The sequence below is a fragment of the Terrapene carolina genome, unplaced genomic scaffold (assembly GCF_002925995.2).
Source record: "Terrapene carolina triunguis isolate 2854851 unplaced genomic scaffold, T_m_triunguis-2.0 Scaffold111, whole genome shotgun sequence".
In the NCBI taxonomy this organism is placed as follows: domain Eukaryota; kingdom Metazoa; phylum Chordata; order Testudines; family Emydidae; genus Terrapene; species Terrapene triunguis.
The window spans coordinates 10,760,901-10,774,435 of NW_020664462.1; the positions used below are offsets into that span (position 1 = coordinate 10,760,901).

Here is a 13,535-nt window from a genome sequence, read left to right on the forward strand (position 1 = left end):
GCCCCATCTAAATTGTATTTGCCTAGTTTGTCGATAAGAATATCATGAAACATAGAATATAAACTATGAAAATAGTTCATATAGTTTCAAATAAATGAAACATAGAATATAAACTATGAGCACAGTTTGAATTTTTTGTGGTGGATTGGTGGAAAAATGGGTGGATACAGAGAATAATAAAAGTTTTTTAAAATCATCCTTTTTGGCAACTTTTCATTAGATTCTCACTTTTCTTTGTACTCCTTATAGCAAGAACTCTACTACAATCTGGGACCTTTCTTTTGCCTACATTATTGCTCTTCATGTGCTGATCATTAAAATACCAATTGTACATTAGGAGTGTTTGTCAATAGAGCATTTTATAACTTTTTAGCCATAATGGCAAATTTAAGCGCACTTATCTATGTCTTAAACTTGGGTAGCTCAGTCTCTTGTAAAGAGGTGTTTTTTTTTTTTTGTCAATTAGCTTTAGAGTAGGTCTTTTGTTACTACTTTAGTATTAGTTTTAACATTCAGTTAGGTATTGGTACTGGGTGATAAGCAGCTATGTTGGCTCCTAAATCTCCCTGTTTCAAAACATGACGTTCATGTATTGTTGCTATACCAGCCACATGAAAAGTGTCTTTACTGTCTAGATAAGTGGCATATTCCTAGTAAATGTGCAATCTGCTGTTCTTTTGACCAGTGGTTTCAAATGACCTGGGAGATTAAACTCCGGATGTATCTCCTGGGCAGATCCATGAGACCTGATTCCGATCCTGGTCATTCGGACCAGTTTGTCTCCAGTATTCCCTCAACAAGAAGTGCTCCTGTGGTTGTTAGAAGATATTTGGCTGAAAAGAGCTACAGATTTCATTCTCCTGGTCCTTCAAGGAAAAAGAAGGCAAGATCACCTTAAGCTTCAAAAGGAACTTCAAGGCATAGAAAAGTGCCCTTAGAAGCCCTGAATCATATGACTAAGAGCTCAGAACTGTTAAAGAGAGAATCTTCTGATAGTTTTGAGGCTTCAGTACCACCTCTGAATGTTATGGTACCATCTACTGTACATGGTCCATCAGGGCGCATGGATTCAGTACCAAGTGCCCAGGTGCCATTTAAGGTCAAGGATGCTGCCTCCAGGTCTCTTTTCTCTTTAATGCTGCATGTACTGATAAGTTCTACAGCTCCAGCTTCGGTACCAGTTATTTCAGGTCCTTCATTCACCATACCATCAGATTTAGTTGTATCTGATCATCCAAAATCACCTCTAGTGGCTTATGCTGAAAATCCATTATTGGTACTGTATATAGGTGAATCATAAATACCTCTATTGAACTTCTAACTTTCGGGTCTGAAACTCTCACTTAATGAAGCCTCCTCAAAGTCCTTATTCAGAAAAATATGTATTTTCTTCAGCTTCTGGGGCAAGTTTGGAGGGATCTCCTTCTTCCTCACCTGCCTATTTCTCATCAGAGATTCATTCTCAAACCAGACTGCAGCAGTCATCTTGTAATTATTATGAACCTTCCTCTTCTCCTGGTTTCCTTCTCCTTGGGCAGCCATGCAACTTCCTTATGGGCAAAGATGTGGCTGTACTGGCACCCTTGGACTCTTCATCAGAGCTATAGGACCCCAACTTCATCTAATTCAAGGCAAAGGTCACCATCACCTGAGCAGTCAGAGTGTCTCCCTGATGAGCAACCTCATACATCTCCTATGATACAGCAGCAGGTTCCCTCTGATACATTTCTCTGGCTACCAGAGACCCATCAAACCCCGGAGAAAGAAGCATAGGTTCCAGTGGAAGAGAAACACAAAACCATATGGTTCAAGTACACAAACAGCTTCAAAATCAAAATATCAGTTTTGAAGGGACGGTTGAGGGTTTGAAGTCTCCCCATTCTTTAGCCTGCCAGCTATAACCGTTTTCCCATCTCCCCATTCTGACACACATGGGAGTGAATTATCACAGACAAATGAGTTTTGGAGATTCACATACCTCCGCCCCCCTCCTTTCTTTAGGAACCCTTCTCATGAGCTCATACTAAGAGTGGACATAAACTACCTCCTTTGTTTAGGAGTAACGGAGCCTGTCCCAGCTCTACACGGGGAAGGGTTTCTACTCAAGTTACTTCCTCTTTCCAAAGAAAAATGGAAGGTGGATACTGATTTTAGATCTAAGACTCCTAAACAAATTTGTGAAGTGCCAAAAATTCAGGATGGTGACTCTGGCAGCAATAATTCCTTCATTAGACTGAGGGGATTGATTTTCAGCCCTTGACTTACAAGACACATATTTCCATACACCCAGCTCACAGACAATACTTGCATTTTGTGATAGGTCAGGATTACTTCCAATATCATATACTTCTTTTTGGTCTCTCCTCAGCTACAAGAGTGTTCTCAAAGGTTCTGGAGATGGTGGCTACTCACCTTATCAAGAGGCAATTGTGGTACTGCCATACCTCAGCAACTGGCTGTTCGGTGAAGTGCTGTTGGCCTCCCAGAGGGCTCTCTCACTGTTCCTGCAGTTAGGCTTCCAGCCTAATGTCAGGAAGTCTGTGTTGACTCTTATTCAGAAAATACACTTAGTTGGGGCATCTTTGGATTCACTGACTGCCAGGGCCTATCTTCCCATAACCTTAACAAACCTAATCAAGACTATTCAAGTGAGCCTTCAGTCCTCAGTGAGGTTTTTTTTGCAGCTCTCTGGATTACATGGTGGCTTGCATTTTCATCACAGATCATGGAAGATTACACCTTTTGCTGCTTTCAGGGGTGGCTCAGGACAGTGTATTCACCACACAGACACAGCTTAGCAATAAAAGTTTCTGTTCCATGCCAGATGAAAGATGCCCTAGACTGGTAGAAGGATCGCCACAATGTTGGGGTTGGCATTGCCTTTCTTCGGTCAATGCCGATGGTCACCATAATGACAGATGCATTGCTACTCAAATCAGGGAGGGAAATATCAATGTTCATACAGTCCAGGGCAGATGATCACCTCAGGAGACCAGTCTCCACAACCACCTTCTGGAACTAAGGCAGTCAGAAACAGACATTTCTTTCTTCCTCTGATCAGAGGGAAGTCAATGAAGGACATAAATCCACACCGTGTAGAGGTCAACCATAGGAGTTTATTACACACAGCGCTGGCGGAGTGTCACCTAGCTTATCAGGCTCAGAGACACTGTCAATCAATTGATTACAATAGAATATATAGATTTTTCCATGGGTGGGGGGAAGTGACAGGGTAGGCAGTTCCACACCCCGGGATAGGTTTTGCAGCAAGACAAGATAGCACATTAGCCAATGGTTAAAGGTTACATAATGTCTCCGCCCATGGTCTCAAGTTAGCAAGTTAACATTTAATTAATACTTTGATAAAATGTTATTAGTATAAAATATATATATTGAATTCTGATTTGGGGTCCATAGGAATGGAGCAACTCCTTTGATTGTCCAACAGGTACATTCCTAGAGGTTAAAGCAAAGAAACAGTGAAAGTATATGACAGTACAGATTGTCTTCTTTATGTCTTAAGGCAGGGCATTGGTCCCTGGGAAGGAAGGTGGAAGGATGCCATATCTTTATACTGACATGTGCCAATTTTCATAAACTCAAGGTTGGATCTGTGGGAAGAACGTTCCCTACAGAAGAAACACAATAGGAACAGGGATGCTTTGTTCAATTTGAAACATTGGATGAAACATAATTATTCAGTTATTGCTGCAACATCTGGCATTTCTACTGACCAAGCATATCTTAGCAAAGGCAATGTTATCTTGTTTACCCCAGCTTTCTCTTAGATGATCACTATTTGCTAGGCCTCTGGTCTCCAGACCAAACTCTGGACTTTGGGTCTGAAAAAGAGCTGGCACAATCCATATACCAGGTTGTTATATAAAATGCACATGAATTTTAACCCTTCAGTCAAGATCTTGACAAACAAAGTAGCCTGCATGTTTTAGATCAACTGACAGGGTGGCATGAGATCCCCTGTTTGTGTGTTGAAGCAATTAGGCTATGAACCAATTCCATAACTTATATTCACATTTCGGCAATGTACATTCCTGGAATACAAAACTCCACAGCTGATGCTCTCAACAGACACTTCTCAAAGGATTACGAATGGGAGCTGCACCCTTGGATCCTAGATGACATATTTTGAATGTGGGGACATTCTGGAGGTGGATCGCTTTCTCATCCATAAACAGGAAGTGTTGTCTGTTCTGCTCAAGGAAGGGCCTAGGCCTTCAGTCTTTGGGAAATTACTTTCTCCTTCCTTGGACAAAGAGCCTGTGTTACACATTTTCCCCCCCAACATGTCTGATTCTAAAAGTGATGAAAAAGATCAGGCAGAACAAGGACAAGGTAATCATGATAATCCCTACGTGACTGAGACAAGCATGGTAGCCTTACCTAGTTTGACTGTTTCCTTGTCCAATGATCAATCCCCATGCTTCCCTCATCTTCTCTCTCAAGATGTGGGATAAGTGCTTCATCTCAACCTAAAGATTCTCCACCTCAGGGCATGGTTCCTCAATGGTTCATGGGCATAGAGTCTACCTGTTCAGTAGAGGTACAGCAGGAAAGAACCTACCTATAGTACTTCAGAAGTGGAACAGATTTAGCTGTTGGTGTGAATATAGCAAACTGCACCTGAATCTTCCTCACCTTCACTTATCCTGGATTGCCTGCTACAACTGAAGAAAGAAAACAGGCTTAACAAGTAATTTGATTAAGATTCATCTAGTTGCAATATCAGTCTTCCATTCTCTATTGGAAGGGTTCTCAATATTCTCTCACCCCACAACTGTAAGGTTCATTAAAGGACTGAGGAACTTCTTCCCTCAAAGCCCCTGCTCCAGTCTGGGATCTTAATCTAGTTCTCAGAGGTCTCACAGGGCCTCCTTTTGAACCTATGGTGACCTGCTCATTCCTATACTTATCCATGAAGATGGCCTTTTTAATAGCCATTGAATTGGCATGAAGAGTTGTGGAAATCAGGGTCTTAATGGCAGATGCTCTCTTTACAATATTCTTCAAGGATAAAGTTTCCCTATGTCCACATCCCAAATTCCTTCCTAAAGTACCATCTGGGAATGAACGACAGGGGATGGATCATTTGGTGATTACCTGTTCTGTTCATTCCCTCTGAAGCACTTGGCATTAGCCATGTCAGAAGACAGGATATTGGGCTAGATGGACCTTTGGTCTGACCCAGTATGGCCGTTCTTATGCTCTTATCTGAGTTTAATATGAACTAGACCAGTGGCTCTCAAATTTTTGTACTGGTGACCCCTTTCACATAGCAAGCCTCTGAGTGTGCCCCACCCTCTTATGAATTAAAAACACTTAATATATTTAACACCATTATAAATGCTGGAGGCAAAGCGGGATTTGGGGTGGAGGTTGACAGCTTGCGACCCCCCCCCCCATGTAATAACTTCGCGACCCCCTGACGGGTCCCAACCCCCAGTTTGAGAACCCCTGAACTAGACCATACATTTACCATTTTGCCCCAAAATTACATAGCTCGGGTCAGGAAGCTTCTTTCCATACCTTAGATGTCAGAAGAGCACTGACTTTCTATCTTGATAGGACCAAATGATTCCAGAAGTCTCCTAGACCAGTAGTTCTTAACCAAGGGTGCAAATACCCCTGGGATACTCAGAGGTCTTCCAGAGATCTATTCATCTAGATATTTGCCAAGTTTTACAACAGGCTACATAAAAGACACTAGCAAAGTCAGTACAAACTAAAATTTCATACAGACAATGACTTGTTTGTACTGCTCTATATACTAATACACTGAAATGTAAGTACAATATTTATATGCCAATTGATTTATTTTGTAATTGTATGGTAAAAATTAGAACATAAGCAATTTTTCAGTAATAGTGTGCTGTGACACTTTTGTATTTTATGTCTGAGTTTGTAAGCAAGTAGTTTTTAAGTGAGGTGACGCTTGGGGGTACGCAATACAAATCAGACTCCTGAAAGGGTTACAGTAGTCTGGAAAAGTTGAGTCACTATTTGTCTCCACTGAAGACAGAGCTAAGGGTTTCACTGTTTCTACCCAAATACTATCAAGGTGGATTTGGGGATATATCATCACTTGCTATGAGGTTGCCAATTCCTAGTCTCCTGCTTGGGTTCTGGTCCACACTACTAAGTCACAATCAACATCTGTGACCTTACTTAAGAATGTTCTAGTACTTGAAATTTGCAAGGCCACTACGTGATCTTCAGTACATACTTTCTCCAAACACTATAGCATGCCTCTAGATCTGATGTGGCAGTGGGCAGCTCAATTATTTCATCTGTACTAGACTCTATTCCAAAACTGCCTCTTCATGGGGATACTGCTTGGAAATCACCTGAAGTGGAGCACACATAGGGATATTACTCAGAGAAGAAGGAACCCTCCCTGTGCAGTAACTGTAGTTCTTCAAGAAGTGTATCCCTATTGGGTGCCCCACTATCTGCCCTCCTTCCCCTCTGCTTTGGAGTTTTCTTGGTGGGACTTCATGGTAGAGAAGGAACTCAGGGTGGTTCACCTGTGCAGCTTTGTATAACTTCGGCATGGGCCACAAAGATGTGTAGGGCATAAGAGCAGGTTGAATGGAAACTGCTAATGAAAATCTCCAGTTGAAGGTGCATGGGACTCTTGCACACCTGAAGTGGAGAACCCATAGGAACACACAACTTGAAGAACTACAGTTGCTGCACTGAGTGAGTAACCTTTCCTTCTAGACTTGTGGATCTTTACACAAAGCATAGATATGATTGAGTTCTGATGTCCCTTTTCTTGATGGTTAAACCCTTCTGAGGCTTGCAAGGGCCTTCCGTTTGTATCTCTTCAACCAACTCTGAAGATAATGGATGCCTCCAAACTGGGTTGAGGTGTGAACTTCCTACATCAGACTCAAGCATTATGGTCTCAGAAAGAGTCTCTTCTACATATAAACATGTTGGAACTGTGAGCAATTTGTCTTGTCTTGTCTTGATCTGACAGGACAAGGTTGTTAAAGTCATCAACAATATCACCACCATTTTTTACATAGAATCATAGAATAGAATCGTAGGACTGGACAGGACCTCAAGAGGTCATCTAGTCCAGTCCCCTGCATTCATAGCACGACTAAGTATTATCTAGACCATCCCTGACAGGTGTTTGTCTAACCTGCTCTTAAACATCTCCAATGATTGAGATTCCACAGCCTCCCTGGGCAATTTATTCCAGCGCTTAACCAACCTGACAGGAAGTTTTTCCTAACGTCCAACCTAAACCACCCTTGCTGCAATTTAAGCTCATTGCCTCTTGTCCTATCCTCAGAGGTCAATGAGAACTATCTTTCTCCCCCCTTGTGAAAACTATTATCATGTCCCCCCTCAATCTTCTCTTCTCCAGACTAAAAAAAACCCAATGTTTTCAATCTTCCCTCGTAGGTCACGTTTTCTAGACCTTCAATCATTTTTGTTGCTCTTCTCTGGACTTTCTCCAATTTGTCCGCATCTTTCCTGAAATGTTGCCACCAGAATTGGATACACTACTCCAGTAGAGGACTAATCAGCATGGAGTATAGTAGAAGAAATACTTTTTGTGTCTTGCTTACAACACTCCTACTAATACATCCCAGAATGTTTGTTTGCTTTTTTTTTTTTTGCAACAGTATTACATAGTTGGCTCATATTTGGCTTATGATCCACTGTGACCCCTAGATCACTTTCTGCAGTAATCCTTCCTAAGCAGTCATTTCCCATTTTTGTCTGTGTGCAACTAATTGTTCCTTCCTAAGTGGAGTACTTTCCATTTATCCTTATTGAATTTCATGCTATCTTCTTCACTCCATTTCTCCAGGTTGTCCAGATCATTTTGAATTTTAATCCCATCCTCCAAAATTCTTGCAACCCCTCCCAACTTGGCATTGTCCACAACTTTATAAGTGTACTCTCTATGCCATTATCTAAATAATTGATGAAGATATTGAACAGAACTAGACCCAGAACTGATGCCTGTGGCACCTCACTCAATATGCCCTTCCAGCTTGACTGTGAACTACTGATGGTTACTCTCTGGGAATGGTTTTCCAACCAGTTATGCACCCACCTTATAATAGCTCCATCTAGGTTGTATTTCCCTAGTTTTTTTTATTGGAAGGGCATGTGAGACTGTATCAAAAGCCTTACTCAAGTCAAGATATACAACATCTACTGCTTTCCCCCCCTATCATTTCAATTTATATTCTGGTTATTTAACAGAATTTGGGGAGAAGCTGCTAACAGAAAAAAAGTTATGAGGTAAGAAATTTCTCATTCTGTTGTACAGCTTCTCTCCTCATTCACTGGTAATTGATTCCTTATTACCCTGTCAAAGAAACATAAACAGACAAGAGAAACAAGATCAAAACTCTTTTATGTCAAGAAGTGCAACTTCTTTGGGAATGGTGTATACAATATCAGGTGTCCCGGAAACAGTTCATCTACCAGGTCTTTTGAATGCTCATACAGACCAACTAAGCAGTTTTCATCAGACCATGACTTGTCTCCGAAGAGATCTGTGGCTCTTAGGAATTCCAGAATTGGGGTCAGCCTCATGTAGATCTGCTTGCTACAAAAAGTGTCAGAGGTATTGCACAAAAGCAGGGATCAGTCCAGGCTATATAGCTGACATGTTCATCATCTAATAGTCTGTAGGCCTTCATTTTGCCTATCCTCCGCTGATTCCAAGAACTTTAATGAAGCTCAAGCAAGACTCAGTTTACATGATTCTCATTGCACCAGCATGGCCAAGACAGTACTGGTTTCTGGAGCTGTTCAGATTGTCAATACATTCACTGATCACCCTTCCTCTACTTCCCAACTTGATATCACAGAGCAAAGAGAAAATTCTTTGTCTGGACTTGTCATCACTACATCTGAAGAACAACAGTTACAGAACAAGTTAACCATTTTCCCCCTGCCTATTATTCTACTATAATTAAACTCTGCTTTATCCTTCCCCCTCCTTACTTCTGGGATTCACTGCTTGCTACTTCCCATTAGCAATGAATGAGGAGAGAAGCTGTACAACAGAATGAGAAATTTCTTACCTCATAACTTTCTTTCTGTTAGCAGCTTCTCCCCAAATTCTGTTAAATGACCAGAATATAAATTGAAATCTTTCTCTGAAGGGAGATTTAGGCATATATTGTGTTAAGGCTAATTTCATACATTATATCAAGTCGTCTTGATGATGATAATCAATTCCTGGAGTGTTTCCACAGCTGTGGAAGAACTCTTCTGATGGCCTGAGAGGAAGGCTTAGTCCTGGAGCCTCCAGCAACAACACTGGACTGCCTCCAAATTCCATGGGGGGCATTAAGCCATTAATAATGAATTTGGAGAGAAGCAGCTAATAGAGGTTTTTTTTTTTTTCAATCTCCGTCACAAATTCAGGTTCAATGTAGGTTTCTATGAATGAAAAGTTATTAAAATCTATTGGGTGTTCAAAGGCCAGGATATAAATTGGTTGCCTCGCTCCAGTTTCTAAAGGATAACTATATACATTAAGAAAACAAAACACCACCAGCACATTTGGAATCCTTTCCTCAAAATTTGCCATAGGTTGGCTTTAGTTTAGACTAATCTTTAATGAAAACTGGATGATCCCCTCTGTTGCCACCACCTGATAGCAATTGCTTTCCAAGGTTGAGACATATTAGTGGGGCACTGTGAGGAAATTTATGCTGCCATTAATGAATATGTGTGTCCTGATCTTTTCGCTAGCACTTAATTCACTAATTAATAATCATAATTAATAATGAAATTTTACCTTCACTCACAATATGGTATTGTACACATTAGTGACAGAAAAAGCCTCTGAGGATTCAGCTTACTTCCCAAATTCAAACTTTGCCCCCTGTTTCTCATATGTTGACCTAACTAATACAATCCGTGCACTCGGCACATCTAGATTACATTGCTATAACTCACACTACCTGAAGCTAGTTGTGAAGGCCATACTACACTGACTTATAATAGCTCAGGATTTGGTTCTCCTCATGGCCTTCACAATTATCTATTGCACATATGTAAAGTCACTTTTCCATGCGGCCTTTGGAACCTGTAGACAAATATAAAAGAAACAGAGAAATACAATATTAGTAGCTTAGAAGAAAATGGAAATACTGTGCTCTGGCGGAGAATAAGAATAGGCATTTCCACAGTCCGATTCAAAACTAGATAAATTTTCATTTTTGTGAATCAATATCACTTTATCTCAGGCCTGGTCCACACTAACCCCCCACTTCGGACTAAGGTATGCAAATTCAGCTACGTTAATAACGTAGCTGAATTCGAAGTACCTTAGTCCGAACTTACCGCGGGTCCAGACGCGGCAGGCAGGCTCCCCCGTCGATGCCGCGTACTCCTCTCGCCGAGCTGGAGTACCGGCGTCGACGGCGAGCACTTCCGGGATCGATCCCAGAAGATCAATTGCCTGCCGCCGAACCAGGAAGTAAGTGTAGACGTACCCTCAGACTCAGAATTTAAGAGAAAAAGAGTAAAGGCTTGTGTCGGCAAAGATCCTAATTTTGAATGCATGAAAGCATTGAGAAGCAAACACATTCAAATATAGACTCAAGTCAGTAGACAAACTGTTAGATCATTATATATGAGTATTAATGTGAGTTATTGACACCTAGTAATGGATTTGAAAGAAAAAGCTAGTAATGTAGTGGGGAAATAATTACTTCTTGTGATTTACAGTGGGTATAAATGCATTTTAAATGTCTTTTCTATTGTTTGATATACATTGTATTTTATGTGGTAGGAAGAATTTGAATCCTGGATAACTGGTCCAAATCTGCCCTCAAATAAAACTGTGCAACCCCTATTGAATTCCATGGGAGTTGCACAGATGTAGCTGAGGCAGATTTGTGACTAACATATCTACTGCTTTCCTCTATTCTGTTAAGCATTATCCCAAACTATCACCTATGTGGGAAACCCTGCATGGGGAATTTGCCACAGTTCCTCCTGTGGAAGAAGCAGGGGTCAGTTTCAGATCTTGGAAGATCCAATAAAGGTAGTGTCTGCCCACAAGGGGGTCCTGTGCCTCTAGACGGATTCTGAGGCTTCTTTCTTCCCATCCCAGCCCCTTGGCAGCACAGCATCAGTGGGAGAGGCTTTCACAAGATAAGGGGAAAGTAAGGAAAAAATGTTGCAGAAGTGGCATTCCACATACTATTACGTGTATATGGCAAGTAAGGTGTATATAGTAAGCTGGACTCTCTGTGTATTACAAATCAGATGTAATATCCTTGTGCTCTATTGACCATAGAGAAAAATTGATATGAGGGATGGTCAACTATCTGAACTGTCTATGGAGAATATGAAGTAAGATGTTGCTGTCTTTGATCATAGAATCATAGGACTGGAAGACCTCAAGAGGTCTTCTAGTCCAGTCCCCTGCACTCAAACCAGGACCAAGCATTACCTAGACCATCCCTGACAGGTGTCTGACCTGCTCTTAAAAATCTCCAATGACAGAGATTCCACACCGTCCCTCGACAATTTATTCCAGTGTTTAACCACTCTGATAGGAAAGTTTTCCTAATGTCCAACCTATACCGCCCTTGCTGCAATTTAAGCCTATAGTCTTTTTGTCCTATCCTCGGAGGTTACTGAGAACAATTTTTCTCCCTCTTGAAAACTGTTATGTCCCCCCTCAGACTTCTTCTCTAGACTAAACAAACCGAGTGTTTTCAATCTTCCCTCATAGGTCATATTTTCCTAGACTTTTAATCATTTTTGTTGCTCTTCTCTGGAATTTATCCAATTTGTCCACATCTTTCCTGAAATGTGGTTCCCAGAATTGAGGCCTAATCTGCACAGAGTACAGTGGAAGAATTACTTCTTGTGTCTTGATTACAATACTTTTGCTAATACATCCCAGAATGATGTTTGCTTTTTTTTGCAACAGTATTACAATTGTAACCCATTAAGACTCCCAGATCCCTTTTTGCAATACTCCTTCCTAGGCAGTCTTTTCCCATTTTGCATATGTGCAATTGATTGTTTTTTCCTAAGTGGAGTACTTCACATTTGTCCTTATTGAATTTCATCCTATTTACTTCAGACCATTTTTCCAGGTTGTCCAGATCATTTTGAATTTTAATCCTATCCTCCAAAGTACTTGCAACCTCTCCCAGCTTGGTTTTGTCTGCAAACTTTGTGTACTCTCTGACATTATCTAAATAATTGATTAAGATATTGAACTGAACTGGATCCAGAACTGATCCCTGCAGGACCTCACTTGATATGCCCTTCCAGCTTGACACTGAACCTCTGATAACTGGTTGGAACACTGTTCCCAGAGAGTAGTTATGCCCCCATCTTATAATAACTCCATCTAGGTTGTATTTCCCTGATGTATAAAGAGGAAGTGAATTGAAAGGTGATCTACAATTAGACTATAGGCTACTTGTGGTTAATGGTTGGTTGGTTGGTTGGTTTATGGTGCTTTGTAGCCCATACTGGAAATTATATGAAGTAGGACAAGTAGATGTAAGAGGGTTTCTGGGTGGGGATATAGGAGTAGAATTAAGACTGTAGAATCTTAACTACATATTTTGTCCCTGTTTTTATAATCACCGTGTTCTAAAAATGTTGTTTTGAATTAAGATATTTATTTACAACTTTAACACAATCTTAAAGATTTTGTCTGGAAAATTCTTTAGTTTCTACATAAGCTATATAGAACTTAAAAATTCTCCCCCCCGTCCCCAGGTCATTGGAGCGTTTAACCCCAGAAAGTGCAAACTTGAATAGTACAATATTTGCAGTTTCTTTCCATTTTTCCTGATGTGATGAAAGGTGTCTGAAACCTGTAAAGAAACAAATATAAGGAACTTGCCTGGGTTTGGAATTTATTATGAATCTTAAATGTGCTCACCCAAATATAGCGTAAGTTTCATACTACACCTGTAGTCAGTTTGACACTCCCCCTACTCCTCCCAAAGAAGTCCAGCCTCCCACTTTATCTTTAGATATTTCTTGTGTGTAACACCCAGTGGCCTGCATGACCCCTCTCTTGCAAAATGTCACCTATGGGAATCCAGCTGGCCCTATTGGCTGTGACCTGTGTGAAGGTAAATATCACCCATATCTTACTTGTTTGGGGTACAGGGTTCCACTCTGAAGTCCATGTCTGTCCTTTACTAGAGATCAAAATTGGGACCAGCAATGAGCAGAAGCCCATGTCCTAATCAGGATGTGACAGCTTTGCATTTATTGACTCTTGAGTTCATTAGTAGAGATTACGCCTTGAAGCACCTAGCCAGATGTAATAAGATCCACAGTGGAAGTTAAAATCTCCATTAAGCATGAGTCAGAACATGTTATGGTGTTTTTATCTTTTATCATTTTCCTGTGTGAGTTCATTGGAGAGCATAGTAATTGTCTGGTTTCACCCACACAGTTGTTGTTGTTGGGGCATTTCTGTATTGAAGCAGGTTCTCTCGGGGATTTGGGTGGCCCATTCCATGATGCAATCTTCTCCTCTGCCA

The 13,535-nt window shown here is 40.9% G+C and overlaps 1 protein-coding gene across 2 annotated transcripts in view; it reads left to right on the forward strand.

Moving 5' to 3' along the window:
* LOC112104513 (sodium channel protein type 5 subunit alpha-like) overlaps positions 1 to 13,535 on the forward strand; it is an 83,987-nt gene that overhangs the window by 55,087 nt on the left and 15,365 nt on the right. The gene's annotated exons all lie outside the window — the stretch shown is intronic.